Source organism: Myotis daubentonii, chromosome 3 (genome assembly GCF_963259705.1).
Source record: "Myotis daubentonii chromosome 3, mMyoDau2.1, whole genome shotgun sequence".
NCBI lineage: Eukaryota > Metazoa > Chordata > Mammalia > Chiroptera > Vespertilionidae > Myotis > Myotis daubentonii.
The window spans coordinates 130,231,575-130,254,991 of record NC_081842.1 but is presented as its reverse complement, the minus strand read 5'-3'; the positions used below and the strand labels follow the sequence as shown (position 1 = coordinate 130,254,991).

The 23,417-nt window shown below is 44.5% G+C and overlaps 1 long non-coding RNA gene across 1 annotated transcript in view; it reads left to right on the top strand.

The window, feature by feature from the left end:
* LOC132230701 (uncharacterized) overlaps positions 1-23,194 on the top strand; it is a 351,439-nt gene extending 328,245 nt beyond the window's left edge. The window contains exon 3 of the long non-coding RNA XR_009451915.1: positions 22,605-23,194. This is a non-coding gene — a long non-coding RNA (uncharacterized LOC132230701). The remainder of the gene's footprint in view (positions 1-22,604) is intronic.
* Positions 23,195-23,417: the final 223 nt, after the last annotated feature.

Sequence of the window (23,417 nt, the reverse complement as noted above, 5' to 3'; positions counted from 1 at the left end):
CACTGCGCCTCCTCTGAGTCTGGGTATGATATTCTCTTTCCTCCTAGTTGTAGAATTTCCACTCAGCCAGCCTTCCTGTGGTTTTGGATGATGTCCGTTCTGTCCTTTAGTTATATCTCTGAAGTGGTTGTTCGAGGCAGCGATCTCCTGCGTTAACCTACGCCGCCATCTTGGTTTCCCCTTTTTAATATATTGTCTATTTAGACCCCTGTTTTGTGCCATCACTGCTTCTCTTTTTTTCCTGGCTTAAGAGACGGTGGATTATGGTCATGCCTGGCATCTAAACAATCCCGTATCAAATTCCATAAGGAAAAGGCATCAACCGGGGTCTTCCTTGGCCCAAGGGCTTTATAATGATTGCGCATTTGCTCTCCAACTTTCTGCCATGTTTCTAAGTTAACGGTTCCTTCCTCAGGAAACCAAGGGCAGACCTCTTGAATGAATTTTTAAAAATTTTCTACTTGCTTGTCATTAACCTTAGTTCCTTTACTATTGAGCATAAACTTTAACATTTGGCTATAAAGGGTATTTTCTCTAGATTCTAACTGTCCCATGCTTTACTCCCAACTATCAAAAAATTGCTCCTCCCTTACCTTAACGAGTGCACGCTATCTGGAGGAGTTCCTCACCATTTGCTTCCCAAGTCCTCAGGTCACTGGTTTCGGGCGCCAATTTTTCAGGGCCAGCCTGACAGGTGGAACTGGGCTGAGGTAGGGAGGTGGGAATTGAGAAAAGAAAGAGAGACAGGAGAGCGGGATCGGGAGGACTACAGGTCAATCGAGGAACTGCAGTAAGTTTATTAACCACACAATGCCTTTTATACACAAAACACTGAATAGGAGGTCTGTCAAGAGGAATGTATTCTTTGTTCCTCTTAATCTCTAAGGGAGAGACAGAGCAGAAGGACAAATTCTCAGTACAGCAAATCGCAGTAAATAGTTACAGACTTCTTGATAAGCCATGAAAGGCTGTTCTCATTCTACAAAGGTTGCTCTCATTCTACTGATAACTGCCATCCAAAGAAGTCTGGGAAAAATGTGTGGGTAAGGGTCCCGGCCTTGCTAGCCCCTTCAGGTGCAAGGACCGTGTCAGCTTACACCTGGTCTCCAACAACCCTTTTGTGGGCTTTGTGCACAGTCTTGTTGTATTTAAGCCTTGATTGTTGTAGGTATCACTGGGAGGAATTGACCTCCAGGACAATTGGCTGTGAGAATCAGCTGCATCTACAGTGGGAGAAATTCTGTGCTGGTGACACCCTTCTGGGGTAAGACTTGCTTCAGTGGGGCTTTGGTGCTCACAGAGTCTGTCCCCTGAGTGTGTCCCTTATGGATCTGAGGAGTTGTAATCTGGATGGTCCACTCTGAAAACTGGGTATACTGGCTCTTGAATCTCTAAGGAGGTGCTAATTTAGCCTCTGCCGGAGGCTATCCAGCAGGAGCTACGGAGAAATCTGCAGATTCCTCTTCTTTGTTTGGGGTTTAGAGGTGCCCAGATGAGGCCCAGCTGTGAAGCAATGCAAGCTGCTGTGGGGCCTTGGGCCTTCTTTTGGATGTTCTGGGTCTCTCTGACCCAGCTGCAGTTAGGTAATTTTAGATTGCAAAGGGCCAGGGCATTCATATTAAAAAGCCTCTGGGCACAGCTTGGGTGGGGCAGGGTCTGAGGGAATCAACAGGGCAGAGCAAATAGCTATGGCTTGATCCTCAGCCCTACCCTAAGAGGCCCTGGGTCTCAGTGTCCCACAGAAATCACAGTAATCGCTGCAAGCACCTCTGAGAGAAAGCCGCCCTCGAGTTCTGCCCGCTACCTGACAGTCCAGTTTCTCCTCTGAGTCTGGGTCCCCAGAGACTTGCCTGGAACTGGCATTCAGAGCAGTCGGGAGCTTGTGTCTCCCTCCCGATTGAAAAAGACAACCATGTCCTCAGTTGCCAGCCCTTGCTGCGTGCACCTCCGTACCTCTGCACTTTACTTCCACACCGCACCTCCTCTGAGTCTCAGTTTGTTTTACCTCTTTCCTTCTAGTTATAGAATTTCCACTCGGCCAGGCTTCCTGTGGTTCTGGATAATGTCCATTTTGTCTTTTAGTTGTATTTTTGAAGTGGTTGTGCAAGGCAGTGTTTACCTATGCTTATATGTAAGTTCCTTATAAGGTACTAAAGAGAGAGAGAATCCATGTGCCCATAATCTGTCCATATTAGTCCCTTCTGGGATATTCACATGTTTGCGGAAGTGAACACAGCTTTCCACAGTGGTAATTTCTACTTTTACCAGATAATTGGGTGGACACAGGTTCTGACCCTTAGTGCATGCCAACAGCATCTTCAGGATGCCCAGTGTCATCTATCTCATCCCATCATACATATCTTCTGTAAGTGTGGTCCCCTCATTGCTAAAGGCAATGACATCATGGTGAAGGGCATGCCAATGAAACAGTAATTGGGCCCCAAATATTTACAAATCCATCACAACCTCATGTAGCAAGTGTATTGTGGGTATAGTGAAGGAAAATAGCACTACTAGATAAATCTGCTATATATCACATTCCTTTAGTCTGTGACATTTGCATATGCACTTTCTTTGTAGTTCAGGACTTTGGTCAAATATTCAATAGCCATCTGACATGTAACAGCACTTAACGCATAACCTTGCGTAAATATTGGACCCATTGCAAAGTCATGTCTGCACATCAACCGTGTTTTTTAACTCCTGCACCAAGTTTGAAGCCGGCTCTTTCCACAACCAGCCAGTCTCTGCATATGGAGGGTGTGGATGCCTTCTCAGGCTAAGGAGAGGGGCCTACAGTGCAATGAGCTCATGATTCCAACTTCCAGTAACCACCACATCACATTCCCTTCTGGGCAGCATTCAAAACATCTGAGAGAGGCACTATCTTATGTCCTCATAAAGCCGGCCTTGAGCATTCAAAGCAACCCAGTGTCCCTCAACAATGGATGGGTAAACAAAATGTGGTCTATACATACAATGGAACATTATTTAGTCTTTAAAAAGGAAATCCAGTTATTTACTACTGCATGGTGAACCTTAAGGACACTATGCCTAGGGAAAGAACCCAGATACAAAAGGATAAATTTATATGACTCCACTTATATGAAACTAGAGGCCCGGTGCACGAAATTCGTGCACTGGGGGTGGGGGGGAATTCCTCAGCCCAGCCTGTGCCCTCTCACAGTCTGGGACCCCTCGCTCCTTACCGCCGCCTGCTTGCTGCTCCCTACCACTCGGCTCGCTGCTCCTCAGTGCTGCCGCGGAGGTTCCTGCCACCTCCGCTGCACTCACCAGCCATGAGCCCGGCTTCTGGATGAGCAGCACTCCCCCTGAGGGAACTCATTGTACCTCCAGGCCCTGGTTGGTGTGGATCAGTAGTTAGAGTGTCCTCCCACGCACCAAAGGGTCATGAGTTCGATTCCAGGTGAGGGCACATACACAGGTTGTGGGTTGCATGGGCAACTGATCAATGTTTCTCTTTCCCTCTCCCTTCCTCTCTCTCTAGAATCAATGAAAAGAACATATCCTTAGAGGAGGACTTAAAAAGAAAAAAAAATGCTGGTTTGGTTCAGTGGATAGTTCTTCTGCAGGCAGACTGAAGGGTACCAGGTTGGATTCCAATCGAAGACATATACCTGGGTTGCCGGTTTAATCCAGGGCCCTGGTTGGGGATTCAGCAAGAGACAACCATTTGATGTCTCTCATATTAGTTTCTGTCTTTCTCCCTCCCTTCCACTTTCTGTAAAAAAAATAAATAAACAAAAAAAAATCAATGCAAAAATGTCCTCAGGTGAGGATTAACCAAAACAAACAAACAAACAAACACCCATTCCCAGTGTGATTATTGAAGGAGCATATGAAGTATTTGTTGAATGAACGGGAAGGGATGAGACTTTGCTTTCTAACTGTTTTAGCAACTCTGCAAGCCAGAGGGTTTATTTTTATTTTTTTAAATATATTTTATTGATTTTTACAGAGAGGAAGGTAGAGGGATAGAGAGTGAGAAACATCGATTAGAGAGAAACATCGATCAGCTGCCTCCTGCACACCCCCTACTGGGGATGTGCCCGCAACCAAGGTATATGCCCTTGACCAGAACTGAACCCGGGACCCCTCAGTCCACAGGCCGATGCTCTATCCACTGAGCCAAACTGGTTAGGGCCAGAGGGTTTATTTTTTATTTTCATTTTTATTGATTTTAGAGAGAGGAAGGGAGCGAGAGAAACATCAGTGTGTTGTTCCACTTACTATGCTCTCTTTGGTTGCTTCTTGTCTGTGCCCTGACCAGGGATCCAACCTGCAACTTTGCTGTATCAGGAGGAGGTTCTAACCCACTGCTCAGGGTGCTGCCTGTCAGGGGCCCTCAACAAAATCCCTCTGGTGTGCCCTGGCCCCTGCTGTGGGTCGGAGCTCCTCTGCCCCAGCAAAGGTTTGGGTTCCATTCTGTCAGGTTTTGGGTTTGATTCCTGGTCCAGGCTGACTGCTGCTCAGCAAGTGACCGAGGACCATTGAAGTCCATGTGCTCTAGTCATTCGGCGGGGACCCGGGGTTCCATGGCTGACTTGGCCGACTCTGATCCCTGCTACCCCCAGTCCTCCATCCAGGGCGACTTCAACTATAAAAGCTGCGTGGCCTCCAGGTAGGTCGCCCTCTCCATGGCTCACCAGGCTTGGTTTCTGCGCAGTTGCCCTGGGAGGTGGATTTCCGGGTTCCCAGGGAGAGCGCCCTCAGATCCAGACTCCCAGGGAGAGCTGGTTGGGGGCTGAGTGCTGGCTGACCTCTGCAGTCGCCCCACCAGCCCTGATCTCCCCTGCCTGTGGCCCCGCCCCTCACTTGCTGATCTCAGATCAGGGGACCACAGGCACCTCAGTACCTAGTCCCCTGAGTGCCACCATGCCTGTGGTCCCGCCCCTCCCTTTGCCATTGCAGATCAGAGGGCTGCAGGCACGGCTGCACCCTGGGGCTGCACCCAGTGCTCAGGGTGCTGCCATGCCTGCTGCCCCGCCCCTCCCTTCGCTATTGCAGATCTGGGGCCGCAGGCACGGCTGCACCCGAACCCCAGGGGCAGCCGTGCCTGTGACCCCGCTCCTCACTTCCCGATCTCAGATCAGGGGACCACAGGCACCTCAGCACCCGGTGCCCTGGGTGCCGCCATGCCTGCGGCCCAGCCCCTCCCTTCATGATCACATATCCAGGGGCCGCAGGCACAGCTGCACCAGATGCCCTGGGTGTAGCCATGCTTGTGGTCCCGCCCCTCCCTTTGCCATTGCAGATCAGAGGGCTGCACCCTGGGCCTGCACCCGGTGTCCAGGATGCTGCCATGCCTGCTGCCCCACCCCTCCCTTCTCGATTGCAGATCGGGGGCTGCAGGTTCGGCTGCACCGGATGCCCTGGGTGCCACCGTGCCTGTGGCCCCGCCCCTCCCTTCGTGATTGCAGCACAGATGGCTGCAGGCAGGCTGCACCCAGGGCCTGCACCCAGTGCTCAGGGTGCTGCCATGCCTGCTGCCCCGCCCCTCCCTTCATGATCATATATCCAGGGGCCACAGGCACGGGCTGCACCAGATGCCCTGGGTGCCGCCATGCTTGTGGCCCTGCCCCTCCCTTCACGATAGCAGATCCGGGGCCACAGGCACGGCTGCACCTGGTCCCCCAGGTGCAGCTGTGCCTGCATGCAGCCCGCCTCTCCCTTCAAGATCGCAGATCAGGGGACTGCAGGCACAGGGGCACCCGGTGCCGGGGTGCCGCTGTGCTTGGGGCCCCACCCCTTTTTTCACCATCGCAGATCAGGGTGACGCAGGCCAGTCGGCACCCCTGGCCCCGGTGGTCATACACCGGGGCTCTCTCTTCCTCTGATCGCCATGGCGATCACCGGCACCCCTGCGGGGTGTCTTCTGGCCTGCTGGGCATTCTGATGGCGATCACTGGCTGGGGGGTGGGAAAAGGCAGCCCTGCGGACTGCCTTTGCCCGCCCCCCAGCTCTTGCCTGCCACCATTCTTCCGTCTTTCCCCTTTTCCCTCCCATCATTGTGCCTATGTATGCAAATTAGCCGCCATCTTTGTTGACGGTTAACCCCCATCTTGGCTGGCAGTTAATTTGCATATCACCCTGATTAGCCAATGGGAAGGGAAGCGGTGGTACGCTAATTACCATGTCTCTCTTTTATTAGATAGGATACCCAGGGTAGCCATATTTATACAGACAGAAAGTATAATGGTGCCAGGGGCTGGGGGCAAGGGGACGGGGAGTTGTTTAATGGGTAGTTTCAGTCAGGGAAAAGGAACAGACTTCTGGACAGTGGTGGTAGCTGTGCAGCATTGTGAGGGCACCTAATGCCACTAAACCTTACACTTAAAATGGTTATAAAATGTACCATGGCTGGTGTGGCTCAGTGGTTAGTGTGTCAATCAGAACACCAAAGGGTTGGGGGTTCAATTCCCAGTCAAGAGCATGGATTTGGGTTGCAGGTTTGATCCCACCCCCTAGTTGGGGGGTGAGGGGTAGGGGGCAACCAATCCATGTGAGATATATTGATGTTTCTCTGTCTCCTCTCTGTTTCTCTCTTCCCCTCCTCCTCCCTTCCAGTCTCTCTAAGAATCAATGTGTTAATGTAAAAAACCATTGAAACCTGAAAAGAATTTTGTGAGTTTATTTGAGCCAAACTGTCAACACATGCCGGGGAAGCAGAACCTAAACGAATTGAGATAATGCTCCAGAGAATGGCGGGGTTACATCTGCATTTATACATTTGCAATCAAAGGAGGGACTTAGGTGGGTTACATGAAATTCATTTGGTGATAGATTAAGGAGGAGGGATAAAGCAAGCAGGGGAAACCCCTGGGATTGGATAAAAAGTAAAATGATGGACAAGTACTTAGGTAGGTACAGGAACAATTAACATGATAATGAAGGAATTTGTGGTATCTGTCCTGGCGTCCAGCACATTTGGTTGTGCCCCAGTGGCTCCAGAAAAAGGGAAGTTAGAAGTTACAAAGACATTTCAAGAGTATGTTATCATAAATGCAAAAAGACAGATAAGCTCAGTTAAGGTAAAGGTTGACCCTGTCAGTAAAGATTCTGGCCTAGGACGTAACTGCCCACCAAAACTGCTTCAGTTAAAGTTTAATTTCAGACCATCCTTTGTGGTTACTTTAGGTCTCTGAGTTTGCAAAACCGCCATGCACACCTCCCCTGACCTTGCCAGGTCAGCATGTGGCCCCTTTAGTCCACAAATGGAAAAAATAGGAGTGAGGATTTTTTAAAATGGTTAATTTTATGTTATTTATTAAAAATCAAAACATGGAGCCCGACCGGTTTGCCTCAGTGGTTGAGCATCGACCTATAAACCAGCAGCTCATGGTTCAATTCCTGCTCAGGGCATGTGTCCAGGTTTAGGACTTGATCCCCAGGGTAGGGCATGCAGGATGCAGCTAATTGATAATTGTCTTTCATCATTGATGTTTCTATCTCTCTCCCCTTCTGCCTTCTTTTCTGAAATCAATAAAAACATTAAAAAAATAAAATAAAGTAAAAAATAAAAACATGGGATGGAGACTCAGTTATGGCGCCCACCTCCTGGCTCTGTGTGAGGAGGGCTCAGCAAAGGAGCAATGCCTCTTCCAGCACTTTTATCTGGGGAAAGCTGCCCCTCCAGCTCTTGTCCTGAAGCCAGATAATTCTGTTCCTCCCCGTAGGTCCCTGGCACCTCTCAAGCTGCTGTCCCAGCGCTGGAGCTCAGAGAGAGCAAGTTCAAGTTGAAGGTCTTAAGAGCAAAAACTGAGATTTCCCACAGTAGAAACTGTTTCTCCTCAAGACTGCAGCATCAAGCCCTGCCCTACAGATTTCAGATTGCCAATCGCAGTCACGGGCACTAGGTCACACTGAGGAACAGACAAGTAATTGGCTTCATCGGTTTTCACAATCTGGCATCACCTCCATTCTCCAGTGTGGAGCTGATCAAAAGACAAGGTTCAATTAGTCCAATATTTTTCTCTTATCAGTCCTTAATCTGCAAAAAATACACTCAAATTTCAGCTGCTTACTTTTTGCAGATAACTTAATTTGAAGAAACTGGGACAGCTAAACAATAAAAAATGGAGTATCCCAAATGTATGACATAGAATCATTGAGGTGTTACACCCAGGTATGGCAGGGTTACTGTAATGGGCATCTTATCGAGAAAAGTTAGCTTGATATAAACATACAGGGCAGGGGTCCAGCGGAAAACCAAGGCAGGTGGAACATAGGCAGGGACAGAAATGGCAGTTTGAGCAGCCTAATCACAGAAACCAACCAAGCAGAAATAATATAATGTTTGGAGACTTAAAGTGGGAGGCGTGAGAAACCAAGAGAGGGCCTGCAGCAACAAGGTGTGCTGACACATACTAGTAGAAACAAAGAAATTCAGCATAGAAACAGAGAAAGAACACATAGAAGCACGAAGAGTTCAGGTTTCTTTTTGGGCAAGAACAATTGAGAGAATCAATCAGATGACAACACAAACAGATATAAAAGCAGGCTTATAGCAAATATATAAGCCTGGACTACAAGGCTTCACCAGGCAGCCCATTGTTGCCCCCCCCCCCCCATCCCCTTTCCATGTGGGGAGTCAGAATCTGCTTGTAATAAAATTTCCACACTTTTGCTTAAATCTTCTGATCTACAGAGCTCATTTTTCAGCTTCGTGACACAACCCTGGGAAAAACCCTTGGCTCACCAGTCTGGTTATCAGCAGGCTGGGAGATCTTTGGACTTGGAACTAGACTTGTCTGCTGTGGTGGGATTGGTGTTGGAGGTTCAACCTCAGCTGCTGCTGATGGGAGGCAGATGGAACATGGGTTCCAGCAGGTAGAGTGTTATTAGGCAACTGGTGGGAAGCCAGTCAAGCAGGTGGCCTCAGAGAAGCCCAAATAGGTGGCAGATGGAACACAGCTACAAGCTGCAATATCCAGAGATGCAGGCAGGCAGGCCATGCTAGCAGCGTCTGTCTGGGTAGTAGTAGCTCTATCAGGTACTGGGTCTGGGTCAGAATTTAGACTCCTTATCTTTGCAGAGTCCAGGAGCGGAAAATTGCACCCCAGGCCTAAAATGACTGAGCAGAATGCTATCTAGATCTATTGAAGTTCCATATGAAAAAGAAAGGGTGAGAATAACTAAGAATTGATAAGATAACTTGGGTGAGGGCCTAGCAAAGGTCTGTATAATGTAGTCATTAGCTACACTGTTGTTTTCTCATTGGCTTCCTTAGCTCAATGTTAGCATGAAAGATTAAAAGCCAAGCAAAAGTTGCCCAGTCCAGGTGGCTCAGTGATTCAGTGTCAACCCATGAACCAAGAGGTCACTTGTCCTTTTGTGGGCTCAATTCCCAGTATGGGGCATGCAAGAGGCAGCCAATTGATGATGTTTCTCTCATCAATGTTTCTATCTATCTCTCTCCTTACCTCTCTAAAATTCAATAAGAACATATTTTTAAAAGGCCAAGCAACATTATAGAATGAAGAGCATCTTTTTAAAAAATGTATTTTATTGATTTTTTTTACAGAGAGAAAGGGAGAGGGATAGTTAGAAACATCGATGAGAGTGAAAGGGCGAGGGCTACGCCCTCCATCTTGCAACAGGGTAAGGGCTATGCCCTCCATCTTACCCTGGATCCTCCATTTATATTTTATTTTTTATTTTTTTATTATTAGTTAAGGTATCACAAATGTGTCCTCATCCCCCCCCCATTAACCCCCAACCGCCCCCGCCCCCCCCCCCGCCCCGCACACTCATGCTCCCATCCCCCTGTTGTCCATGTCCATTGGTTTGGCTTATATACATGTATATAAGCCCTTCGGTTGATCTCTTCCCCTTACCCCCACCCTCCCATACTTTCCTTCTGGGGATTGATAGCCTGATCGCTGTTTCTCAGTCTTTGGGTCTGTCCCTTTTCATCAGTCTATGTTGTTCTCTATAATCCACAAATGAGTGAGATCATGTGGTATTTATCTTTCTCTGACTGGCATATTTCACTTAGCATAATGCTCTCCAGTTCCATCCATGCTGTTGCAAAAGGCAAGAGTTCCTTTTCTTTTACCACAGCATAGTATTCCATTGTGTATATGTACCACAGTTTTCTAATCCATTCATCTGCTGATGGGCACTTAGGCTGTTTCCAAATCTTAGCTATGGTGAATTCTGCTGCTGTGAACATAGGGGTGCATATATCCTTTCTGATTGGCGTTTCTGGTTTCTTGGGATATATTCCTAGTAGGGGGATCACTGGGTCAAATGGGAGTTCCATTTTTAGTTTTTTGAGGTAGCTCCATACTGTTCTCCACAGTGGCTGCACCAGTCTGCATTCCCACCAGCAGTGCAGAAGGGTTCCTTTTTCTCCACGTCCTCTCCAACACTTGTTGTTTGTTGATTTGTTGATGATAGCCATTCTGACAGGTGTGAGATGATAATGCATTGTTGTTTTGATTTGAATCTCTCGTATAATTAGTGACTTTGAGCATGTTTTCATAAGTCTTTCGGCCTTCTGTATGTCCTCTTTCGAAAAGTGTCTATCTAGGTCCGTTGCCCATTTTTTTATTGGATTGTTTATCTTCCTTTTGTTAAGTTTCATGAGATCCCTGTAAATGTTGGAAATTAAACCCTTATCGGTGGTATCATTGGCAAATATGTTCTCCCATGTAGTGGGTCTTCTTGTTGTTTTGTTGATGGTTTCCTTTGCTGTGCAAAAGCTTTTTATTTTAATGTAGTCCCGATTGTTTATTTTCTCTTTAGTTTCCATTGCCCTAGGAGCATTATCAGAGAAGAAATTCTTTCGGCATATGTTTGCGATTTCGCTGCCTGTGGATTCCTCCAGTATTTTTATGGTTTCCCGTCTTACGTTTAAGTCTTTTATCCATTTTGAGTTTATTTTTGTGTATGGTGTGAGTTGGTGGTCTAGTTTCATCTTTTTGCATGTATCTGTCCAATTTTCCCAACACCATTTATTGAAGAGACTGTCTTGACTCCATTGTATGCTCTTGCCTCCTTTGTCGAATATTAATTGGGCATAGTGGTTTGGGTCGATTTCTGGGGTCTCTATTCTATTCCATTGATCTATATGTCTGTTCTTGTGCCAGTACCAGGCAGTTTTGAGAACAGTGGCTTTGTGATACAGTTTGATATCTGGTATTGAGATCCCACCTACTTTGTTCTTTCTCAGGATTGCTGCAGCTATTCGGGGTCTTTTTTTAATCCAGATGAATTTTTGGAACGTTTGTTCTAGATTTGTAAAATATGCCGTTGGTAATTTAATGGGGATTGCATTGAATCTATAGATTGCTTTGGGTAGTATGGACATTTTGATGATGTTGATTCTACCAATCCATGAACACGGTATGTTCTTCCATCTGTTTATGTCTTCCTCTATCTCTTTTTTCAGTGTCCTGTAGTTTTTGGCATATAAGTCTTTTACCTCCTTAGTTAAGTTTATTCCTAGGTATTTTAATTTTTTTGGTGCAATGGTAAATGGGATTGCTCCTGTAGTTTCACTTTCTGTAAGTTCACTATTGGTGTAAAGAAATGCCATGGATGATTTCTTAGCATTAATTTTGTATCCTGCTACATTGCCGAATTCATTTATAAAGTCTAATAATTTTTTGATGGAGTCTTTAGGGTTCTCTATGTACAGTATCATGTCATCTGCAAATAAGGACAGTTTTACTTCTTCTTTTCCAATCTTGATGCCTTTTATTTCTTCTTCTTGTCTGATCGCAACTGCTAGTACTTCCAGTACTATGTTGAACAGGAGTGGTGAGAGGGGACATCCCTGTCTTGTTCCTGTTTTTAGGGGGAATGGTTTTAGTTTTTGCCCATTGATTATGATGTTGGCTGTGGGTTTGTCATATATGGCTTTTATTATGTTGAGGTATGATCCCTCAATTCCTATCTTGCTGAGAGTTTTTATCAAGAAAGGGTGTTGGATTTTGTCAAATGCTTTCTCCACATCAATTGATATGACTATGTGTTGTTCTTTTTTTGCTCAATTTGTTTATGTGATGTATCACATTTATTGATTTGCAGATATTGTAGCATCCTTGCATCCCTGGGATAAATCCTACTTGGTCATGGTGTATGATCTTTTTGATGTACTGCTGGATCCGATTTGCTAGGATTTTGTTGAGGATTTTGGCATCTATGTTCATGAGGGATATTGGCCTATAATTCTCTTCATTGTATTGTCTTTACCTGGTTTGGGGATTAGGGTGATGTTGGCTTCATAGAATGAGCTGGGAAGTGTTCCTTCTTCTTGTATCTTTTGACATAGTCTGAGGAGGATAGGTTTTAGGTCTTCCTTGAATGTTTGGTAAAACTCCCCTGTGAAGCCATCTGGCCCCGGGCTTTTGTTTGCTGGAAGCTTTTTGATGACTGCTTCGATTTCCTCCATAGTTATTGGCCTATTGAGATTTTTAGATTCTTCCTGGTTAAGTTTTGGAAGTTTGTATTTTTCTAGGAATATGTCCATTTCCTCCAGGTTGTCTAGTGTGTTGGAGTAGAGTTGTTCATAGTATTTTCTAACAATCCTTTGTATTTCTAGGGGGTCTGTTGTTATTTCTCCTTTATCATTTCTGATTTTGTTTATTTGGGTCCTCTCTCTTTGTTTCTTGGTGAGCCTGCCTAGAGGTGTGTCAATCTTGTTTATCCTTCCAAAGAACCAGCTCTTGGTTTTGTTGATCTTTTGTATTGTTTTTTTTTTTGGTTTCTATGTCATTTATCTCCGCTCTGATCTTTGTTATTTCCTTTCTTCTGCTTACACTGGCCTTTTTTTCTTGCTCTCTTTCTAACACTTCGAGTTGTAAAGTTAGGTCATTTATTCTCATTGTTTCTTGTTTCTTGCAGTAGGCTTGTAGAGCTATGAACTTCCCTCTCAAGACTGCTTTTGCTGTGTCCCATAGGTTTTGGATTGTTGTGTTTTCATTGTCATTTGTTGCCATGATGCTTTTTATTTCTTCTTTGATCTCACTGGTAACCCAGTCGTTGTTTAATAGCATGCTATTTAGTCTCCATGTGTTTGATTTTTCTGGATTGTTTTTGTTGTAGTTGATTTCCAGTTTTATGCCTTTGTGGTCTGAGAAGATGCTTAATATGATTTCAATTTTCTTGAATTTGAAGAGACTTTGTCTGTGACCCAATATATGGTCTATCTTTGAAGATGACAAATGTGCACTTGAGGAGAATGTACATTCTGTGGCTTTGGGGTGAAATGTTCTGAAGATGTCAATTAATTCCATCTGATCTAGTGAGTCATTTAGGATTGATGTTTCTTTGCTGAGTTTCTGTTTAGAGGATTTGTCCAGTGGTGATAATGGGGTGTTAAGGTCCCCTACTATGATTGTATTGCTGTCAATCTCTCCCTTGATCTCCTCCAGAAGATTTCTTACGTATTTGGGTGCTCCTATATTGGGTGCATATATATTTACCAGAGTTATTTCTTCTTGTTGGACTGCTCCCTTTAGTATTATGAAGTGGCCTTCTTGATCTCTTTTTATGTCCTTCCCTTTGAGATCTAATTTGTCAGATATAAGTATTGCTACCCCAGCTTTTTTTCCACTTCCATTGGCCTGAAAAACCTTTTTCCATCCCTTCACCATAAGTCTGTGTGCATCTTTTTTTCTGAGGTGGGTTTCCTGTAGACAGCAGATATATGGGTCATGTTTTCTTATCCACTCATTTACCCTATGCCTTTTGACTGGGGAATTTAATCCATTTACATTTAAAGTTATTATTGATAGAAACTTGTTAGTCGCCATTTTTGTTCTTTACCGCTGCGTTCCTTCTTTGTTTCCTATTTTTTCTATTTACAGCAGACACTTTAGCATTTCTTGCATTGCTGGCTTGGTTGTAATGAACTCCCGTAGACCGTTTTTGTCTGTGAAGCTCCTGATTTGACCCTCAATTTTGATTGATAGCCTCACTGGGTACAGTATTCTTGGATTCAGAACCTTCCTTTGTATGACTTTGTATATTTCATTCCATTCCCTTCTTGCCTGATGTGTTTCTGTTGAGAAATCGGTCGCTAGTCTGATGGGGGTTCCTTTGTAGGTAACTTTCTGTCTCTCTCTGGCTGCTTTTAAGATTCTTGCTTTGTCATTGCTGTTTGCCAATTTAATTATTATGTGCCTTGGCGTTGGTCTTTTCTGGTTCATTTTGTTTGGGACTCTGTGAGCTTCTTGGATGTGTGTGAGTTTTTTCTTCCCTATATCAGGGAAATTTTCTGTTACTATTTTTTCAAACAGGTTTTCTATTCCTTGCTCAGTTTCCTCTCCTTCTGGCACCCCTATTATTCAGATGTTGTTTCGTTTAGCGTTGTCCCAGAGTTCTCTTAGGCTCTCCTCCTGCTTTTTAATTTTTTTTCTAGAAGCTGTTCTGTTTGGGTATTTTTTTCCTACCTTGTCTTCTAGCTCGCTGATGCGGTCCTCTGCTTCTTCTAGTCTACTGTTGATGCTTTCTATTGAGTTCTTTATAGCAGTGATGTCATTTTTCATTTCTTCTTGGTTTCTCTTCATTTCCTCTTGGTTCTTCTTCATTTCCTCTTGGTTCCTACATATATTGTTGAATTTGTCTTCCATTTTTTTCATCCACCTTATGGCCATTTCTTTGAATTCTTTCTCTGACAGGTTGCTTGCCTCCATTGCCTCCATTTTGTTTACTTCCTTTTCTGATGATGCCTGTTTTTCTTTCATATGTGGATTGGTTCTTTGTTTCACCGTGATCTCTCTTCTCCAGGTGTTTGGTTATGTAGTTCTCTCTCTTCTGCGTTGATTTAAAGGCACAAAATACAACACAACAAGGCACAACGTACAAGGCACTGAACAAAATGTATTCACGATATTAATAATCCCAAATAAAGGTGACCACCCGAGCGAAGAGAATAAGGGCATAAAGAAGAAAAAAGAGAAAAAGATTAAAGAGAAAAGGAAAAAACAAAAAGGAGTGCTGAAATTAGATTGGGAAAAGGGAGAGAAGAAAAAAACAAATAGACAAAAACAAAAACCAAAAAAACAAAAAAAAATAAGAGGGAGAATGAAAGAGAGGTGGGCAATAGGCTATTTGTATGGGGAGAAAACTCTAAGAGAACCGCAACTAATATCAATGAATTCCAGCAGCAGATCCCTGGAGATTAATGCAAACTACAAACAATCACTAATATCAAGCAAGGCAAGGGAAAACAGAAACACAAAAATAACCAGAGAAAGAAAAAATAAGCAAAACAGAAAAATGAAAATGAAAAACAAAGCAATCTCCCAAACAAGCATAAAAAAACCTAATATACGCAAAATCAAGCAAACACTAGCAAAATGACAAAGAGAAAGAGAAAAAATTGGATAGTGAAGAAAGATAAGAGAGAGGTGTATATGGATTTAGAGCAAGGGATTGGAAATTAGATATATAAGTAGGGTGAAATTTAGACAGTGGGTAAAAAGAAGGAATATGGAAAATCTAAAGCAGAAATAGGGTAAGAGAAACAGGACAGCAAAAGGGGAAAAGTGAGGAAGGGAGTTTTGGCTTAAGGGTAAATGTGAGGTAGAGAGAAATGATGCTAAAGGAACGATGAAAATAGAGTGTAGAACACTAATCCCAAAATAAAATAAAGAAAAATGAAAAAAATAAAAAATAAAATGACACTTGAAAAAATGGTAAAATGATAGCAATAATACTGGTTAAAAAAATGTGGTAATTAAAAAGGTAAAATCAAGTGATAAAAAAATAAAAATAAATAAAATAGGTTCTTAATGAAATGGTGAAAAAAGAATTTAAAAAAATATAAAAATATGCAGTAGTGAAGGTGCTTCAGATCTTCTACTCTTCTTTTTGGCACACCTTAGTCCTGCCAGGCATTCAGGAGAGTGTTGAATTTCCCTCCAATACACTGTCCCTCCGTGCCGTAAACCACAGTCTTGATTTTAAGGCAGGTTGTATTTGTTTACCAGACTACCTTTATTTGTGATCACAGAAGAGACAGTTCGTGGCTCTGCTTCAGGGTGGCAGTGTGTCTGGATTGATTTCCGAGGTTATAAGTCCTCTCTATCAGGAGGGTTTTTTTCTTCTATGGTACTTGAAACTGATTTGGGAAAGTCCACTGCCCAGAGCTGGTTCTTCAATGGTTACTGCCCGCTCTGTTTCCCAGGCTCCCAAAAAGAACTTTCCCCTACAGGTTCTGCAAATGACCCCAACTGGGGAATCCCATGCGCTGGGTTTAATAATCAAATGCGCAGATCTAAGGGGAACTGTAACAAGAGCCTGATACTCTGTGTGAATTCGCAAGCCTCCACCTTCCAGGTCTGCGCCCAGTCTCCGCGCGCCCACTCGCCCCTGGCACCAAGCAGCCGGGACACTGGCAAAGTCCAAGGCTGCTTTTTTACATCCAGTCCACCTATGGGCTTATTTTTAGCGTTCCCTTCTGCCAGCAGCCCTGTGGGGCCCCTTCCCCACTCGCGGGTCACGCTTTTCCCAACGGCCTCGGACTCTGTGGGGCCCAGATTTTGCCCCGCGTGCACGCGTGAGCTCAGTCCTCTCTCCAACCCGTACTGCAAACTGCACCTTTAGGGGAAGTCTAACCTTTCCATGAGAAGAAGCAGTGCTCGTCTGAGTTCACGCAGTCACGCTGCTTGAGATCCCCTGTTTCCAGGTTAGAAGCTGATCTCTGGACGCCAGCAACAGCTACCCAAGATGGCGCAGTCTCCGCTGCTGAGCTGGCGCACCGAGAGAGGTTTCAGCCGCAGTCTCCAACCGCCCTTTATTTCTGGGAGTTCTCGGTCTTTCCCAGCTTCAGACAGTCTCTCAGCTGAAAATTCTCTGCCTATTTGGGCTGTATGTTACCCATTTCAGCTGCTCACCCTTATCTGCTCCAGGACAAGGCACAGGACACGTCCGTTTATACCTCCGCCATTTTCTCCTCCTGGATCCTCCATTTTTGGGCAGCAGCCTTAGCCATGTGCACAGCAAGGAACTTCTTCCCAGAAGCCCAAGCCTCTGCTAGCCACACCTAGGATTTCTTTAAACTAACCAATGATAATAGAGGGAAATGCGAGCCATAGATAAGACCACATTCTGTGTAACAAGACACCGACTTGCGCCCGGCCAATCGGCAGGGCCCACAGTCCTCTCTCCTCCCCTTACTCCACACCCCTATAAAACCTCTCTTCCCACAGGGCTAGCTCTCTCTGCTACTTCCTGCTGCGTCAGTGAGTGTGGTCGGGGAGCCGAGCTAGATCGAATAAAGACTCTTTGCTTTTGCATGGGACTTGGCTGGCTCCCTGGTGGTCTTTTGGGGATCCTGAAATCTGGGCATAACATTTGGGGGCTCGTCCGGGATCCCCAAGACCCTCGAGGGACCCCGATCCAGAGAGTCTGACTGGCCACTGTAGGTGTCTGTGTGTTACATATTCTATTCTATGTGTTATATGTTCTGTCCTGTGTGAGCTCAATTCTGAAATTCTGTAGTGCCTGAAGCGGTCTAGGTGGATGCACCGCTGAAGGACCACAGGCGGGGAGAGTTGGAAGACGTTCTGCTCTTCAGGAGGGATGAGTATTCCCCTCGAGGATCTGAGACGAGGCAGGTCGCTCCCGCCGGTTGGTGTAAGGCCATTGTCTAGCTTTCGGTTTGGCTTCCATGGAGTTGGAAGACTGTTTTGGTTTTGCTTCCATGGAGTTGGAAGACTGTATTTTTGGGCCCTTTAATTGTCTGTGTTTGTGTTTTTTTCTGTTTTATTTTGTGGACTTACTGGACGGACATTATGGGACAGACTCAAACTACTCCTTTAAGCATTATGGTCATTTTAAAGTCAAGGGCTGGGCCAAACCTGCTTGCCAGCCTCAGGTGTGGTATTCCAAGACCACTGGGAACTTGGGACCTTGGAGCTTACTGAATTCAAATGATAAAAACTTATGTCTAGGTATTTTGAAGTAAAATAATGCTGAAATATTGCTAGAGGACAGAATTGAATCTGTTGGTTGATTATCTCTTGCATTTTTGAAGTTTATTCTTAAAAATGTTACTGATTGAGAAATGCTGAGTATTTGACTTGCCAGCTAAAAGTTTAAGGTTCAGAGGAGAACCAAGATGGCGGCATAGGTTAACGCCGGAGTTTGCTGCTTTGAACAACTACTTCAAAAGTGAAACCAAAAAACGGAAGGGACATCACCCAGAACCACAGGAACACTGGCTGAGTGGAAGTCCTACAACTAGGAGGAAAGAGAAACGCATACGGACACTCAGAGGAGGCGCAGTGCTGAAGTCAAATTCTGAGGTGCGGAGTGCGCGGAGCGGGCTGGCGGCGGAGGGCGCGGTTGTTCTTTTCAATTGGGAGGGAGTCGCAGACTCTGAGCACCAGATCCGGGCGAGTCTTTAGGGACCCAGACTCAAAAGGGAGAAGCGGGACTGTCTGGCTTCGGTCAGAGCGAGTGCAGCTTTCTCTCCGAGCTTTGCAGCGGGTGCTGGGACTCAGAGAGGCAGAGCCCCTTGGGACAGGACTGAGAGCCGCCATAACTGCTCTCTCCGGCCCACCCTGTTGATCCTGTGCGACCCGCCCCACCCAAGCCCTGCACAGAGGCATTTGCCAGATAGCCTCAGGCAAAGGCTAGATTAGCACCTCCCTAGAGGACAGAAGTTCTCTCACTGCTGACACAGCTGATTCTCATAGCCACTTGGCCTGGAGGTCAAACCCTCCCTGGAATTAGCTACAACAATCAAGATTTATCTATAAGACTGCGAACAAAGACCACTAGGGGGTGCACCAAGGAAGCATAACAAAATGCGGAGACAAAGAAACAGGACAAAATTGTCAATGGAAGAAATAGAGTTCAGAACCACACTTTTAAGGTCTCTCAAGAACTGTTTAGAAGCTGCCGATAAACTTAATGAGATCTACACGAAAACTAATAAGACCCTCGATCTTATATTGGGGAACCAACTAGAAATTAAACACACACGGACTGAAATAACGAATATTATACAGACGCCCGACAGCAGACCAGAGAAGCGCAAGAATCAAGTCAATGATTTGAAATGCGAGGAAGCAAAAAACATCCAACTGGAAAAGCAAAATGAAAAAAGAATCCAAAAATGCGAGGATAGTGTAAGGAGCCTCTGGGACAGCTTCAAGCGTACCAACATCAGAATTATAGGGGTGCCAGAAGATGAGAGAGAGCAAGATATTGAAAACCTATTTGAAGAAATAATGACAGAAAACTTCCCCCACCTGGTGAAAGAAATGGACTTACAGGTCCAAGAAGCGCGGAGAACCCCAAACAAAAGGAATCCAAAGAGGACCACACCAAGACACATCATAATTAAAATGCCAAGAGCAAAAGATAAAGAGAGAATCTTAAAAACAGCAAGAGAAAGAAACTCAGTTACCTACAAGGGAATACCCATACGACTGTCAGCTGATTTCTCAACAGAAACTTTGCAGGCCAGAAGGGAGTGGCAAGAAATATTCAAAGTGATGAATACCAAGAACCTACAACCAAGATTACTTTATCCAGCAAAGCTATCATTCAGAATTGAAGGTCAGATAAAGAGCTTCACAGATAAGGAAAAGCTAAAGGAGTTCATCACCACCAAACCAGGATTATATGAAATGCTGAAAGGTATCCTTTAAGAAGAGGAAGAGGAAGAAAAAGGTAAAGATACAAATTATGAACAACAAATATGCATCTATCAACAAGTGAATCTAAGAATCAAGTGAATAAATAATCTGATGAACAGAATGAACTGTTGATTATAATAGAATCAGGGACATAGAAAGGGAATGGACTGACTATTCTTGGGGGGGAAAGGGGTGTGGGAGATGTGGGAAGAGACTGGACAAAAATCGTGCACCTATGGATGAGGACAGTGGGTGGGGAGTGAGGGCGGAGGGTGGGGCGGGAACTGGGAGGAGGGGAGTTATGGGGGGGGGGGGGAAAGGAACAAATGTAATAATCTGAACAATAAAGATTTAATTAAAAAAATAAATAAATAAAGGTAAACATTTTGTAGTGTAAAAAAAAATAAAAGTTTAAGGTTCAAATTGAATTGGTAAAAATTATGTAGTTGTGGTAGCTAAATGCCTTTGCTTATTGGTCTGACAAAAACCAGTTTAAATTTAATTGATATTCTTTAAGATAATTATAAAAGGTATAAACAGCTAATGAGATTTCTGTTTGTCTGCAATATAATGTTGGTCATCTATCTTTTAGGGATTTTGGTTTGCTCGGTCAAAAAACAGTGTAGACAGCCACCATTTTGGGTTGCATGACTTGGCACCCGCCATGTCAGCCACATAACTTGCCTCTCCCCTGGGGGTGGCCATCTAGAAACAGCAAAGGCCCCTCCCTCTGATTTAGTCAATCACAAAAGGAATTTCTGCTCACTGAGGCAGGATGGAATTTCAGGGGTGGAGCTTTAAGGCGCAGTTTTACTACAGAAATGTGGATGGGGCAAGAAGTGTGCTTGCCTCGCAGATTTATTTAAGGAGATATTTTTCTGTAAAGTCTTTAAAAAGGACTGATAGCAGTAATCCAATTTGTAAAGTGCAGGTAGAAACTGTGGTTTCATACTGGTCTTAGAGGGCACATTTTTCCTTTGCCTGGGAGGGATAGCGCAGCTGTCCCAGGGTTAGATGGCTCCAGTTAACGTGTCATCTCAGTGTTCTGGAGACCCAGGACTGTAATTTAGATAACATGCCTAAGTTTAACCCAGGTTCCTCATTCCAGACCCGAGGGCTCTAGATAATGTATTTCTGTCGATTCAGTGACCCCGAGACCCAAAACTATAATTAACATGCTTAATTCTGCTTCTGTAACCTGTTGTTTTTATTTGTGTTTTTTTTTTTTTTTTTTTTTTTGCGAACCAGGTTCCTCATTCCAAACCTTGAGATGTAATCAATACCTTTGTGATCTGTCAATTTTGTCATTTCACGGAAATCCTCTTGGAGGACATTGAATGGTTCTTTCCTTCCTCTTTAACTTTTGGGGGATTGTGTGAATGGATTACTGATCTAGATTATCAAGGATCTCTAAGGGACTTGTTCTATATCTCTGCACAATTGAAACTGATTTGTTGGTATTTTGTGCTGTAAATGTGGCATGTGAATGTGTAAAAAGTGTTTTTGTTTATTTCTGTTTTGTTTTGTTTTCTTTAAAAAGGCCTTCTCAAGGTTTTTAATGGGGAATGTTCTTTGCGGCTGAGTGCTCTGACCGATAGCAAACAACCTTGAGCGGCTGCTGGGTTCTTTTCCCAAAGGGTGCTTGCTCTCCGTCAGAGGTGGAATCGGCCTGCCTAACTAGTAAAAATTTCTGTCTATGTTTGTGTACTAGGGACTTTGATTTCCTCTGTGATATTTCTATGTTGGGTAGAAATTTTGGAATTCTAGAGTATATTTAAAGGTATTTGTGGCTTTTCTAGTCTGATTGGGACATTCAGGGGTGGGCTTACAGCTCCACAGGGCGGAGAGATTTACTGGCCCTAACCCTACCTGTGACTGTGTTTTGTTTATTTGCTGTTTTCAATTGTTTATTAGAATCTAATAAACAATGTTAACAAAAGGGCACTCACCCTAGACCTGGAAGCCATCGGGACTTTGAAGTTCTCCAAGAGAGGAGGAGTCTGACTCAGAGACTGGCCGAAACCTTCTTGGGTTAGGAGAACCGGAGGCTGAATGTTGAGCTTGTAGACTGCAGTTTGCTGGGCAGAGATCCAAGCCCAGTTGTATAGGGGTTGAGCTACCTGTGTGCAGCAAAACAACTTTCTCCCATGACAGAATACATTTTAAGGAAATTGGACAGACTGTTTTTATCGCTAGAAAGAAGAACTGGCCGCAGTGCACAGCCCTGACAGTAACCTGCAGAAAACTGTATAAAAGACTCAGATGATGCCTCTTCATGGACATGGCTCCAAAGAGACAAGGACAATTTTGCCTTATATAGGAAGGTCAAGAGTAGACTTTAGTATCTCATGTTTAGTAGCAGAAGATTTAGCTGCCTGAAGTGGCCATGGTGCCAATATCATGTTTCATTGTATTAATATGTTGTATTAACCTTCAATTCTCTTACAGGTTTAAATGTAGCTGTAGCTGTGGACCGGTGATGGTCTACAGTCCTTGGTAGTCTTTGGGAATAACTGGCAAGTGTCCAGTCTCCCACACTGAGGGACATTGTTATAGCTATGTGTTAGCTGTCCTGGAAGGGGACTGTATGGGATGAACCCCAAAAGTAAAAGGTGTCTAACTGCCAAGAGGGCAGGTGACCAACTAGGCAAAGAAGAATACCCATCAGATTTTGGTCTCTATTGAGAGACAGTTGACAGTTGGCAGCCTGTATACTGTCTTGCAGGCCTGCATGACCATGCCCATATCAGGGCCAAACCTCAACTGTAGAAAACTGGGAAAGGCCTGTTTGGAATAGAAGGTCTGAGGCATGATTATGCATAGAAAGAAGGTTTAAAGGCTAATTAAAAAGTATAGGCCAGTAAGCCAAAGAGAGTACATTCTGCCTCCCTAAATAGAGGGTAAATAGTTATGCCAAAGTACTTAGGGGGGACTGATAAAAGAAATCCAACAGTTACTGTTTTTTTTATAACTCTGAAGAATCCATGAAAAGGAATTGGCAAGGAAAATCAAAAAATCTTAGAGCAGATCAGTATGTTTTTCTCCTTATATAATTCCTCTGAAATATTGGCAATGCTAAATAAATCATGGCAATACATTTCTTTGCATATATTCAATAAGACTGGTTCCTAAAAGCGGTATTATTAAGGTAAAATTTTGACTGGAATATCATGTTTTAAAGAGCCCTGTCTGAGCTCTAAAGACTTAAAGCCAGTAAAAATGCCACGAAGAAAGCCTGGTATCCTGCTTGGGAGCCCTGAAGATGGTCAGGCTGATGCCCTACCATCACTGGTGGTTGGTAAGAGTAGAAGGGGAGCAGTAAAGATGCCTCTGCATCCCTGCAGAACCCCCACACACTCTGGGCCGCAACAAGTAGGAGGGCTACTGAGATGAGCCTTAAAGCCTAGAGCATGGGCTCAGGTGGAGTTGCTACAGGTGATGGATTCACCTAACTCAGCAGATACTGCAGGCAGGCCTGATGGCAGCTGGATGGCTTGGCTTCCTGGCCCTATGGGGCATATTAAGATTCAATCATGAAATTCCAGCAAAGGTAGTCAGTTACCATTCATGTTGTGTTTACGCAAACATCAGGCAAAATTAAATACAGTAGATATACTAGTCTTGATTTGGCTTTTTAATACCCATAGAGGAATTTTAAGAAGAAAAAATCCTATTTCAATAAAAATTGTTAAAGATAAAATGGTTTCTTTCCCTTCCACCAGACCATTTGTTATAGTTTGTCTCTGCCAGGTCACAACCCCAGCTCCTTCTGTGCCCAGGACAGCAGGGAGC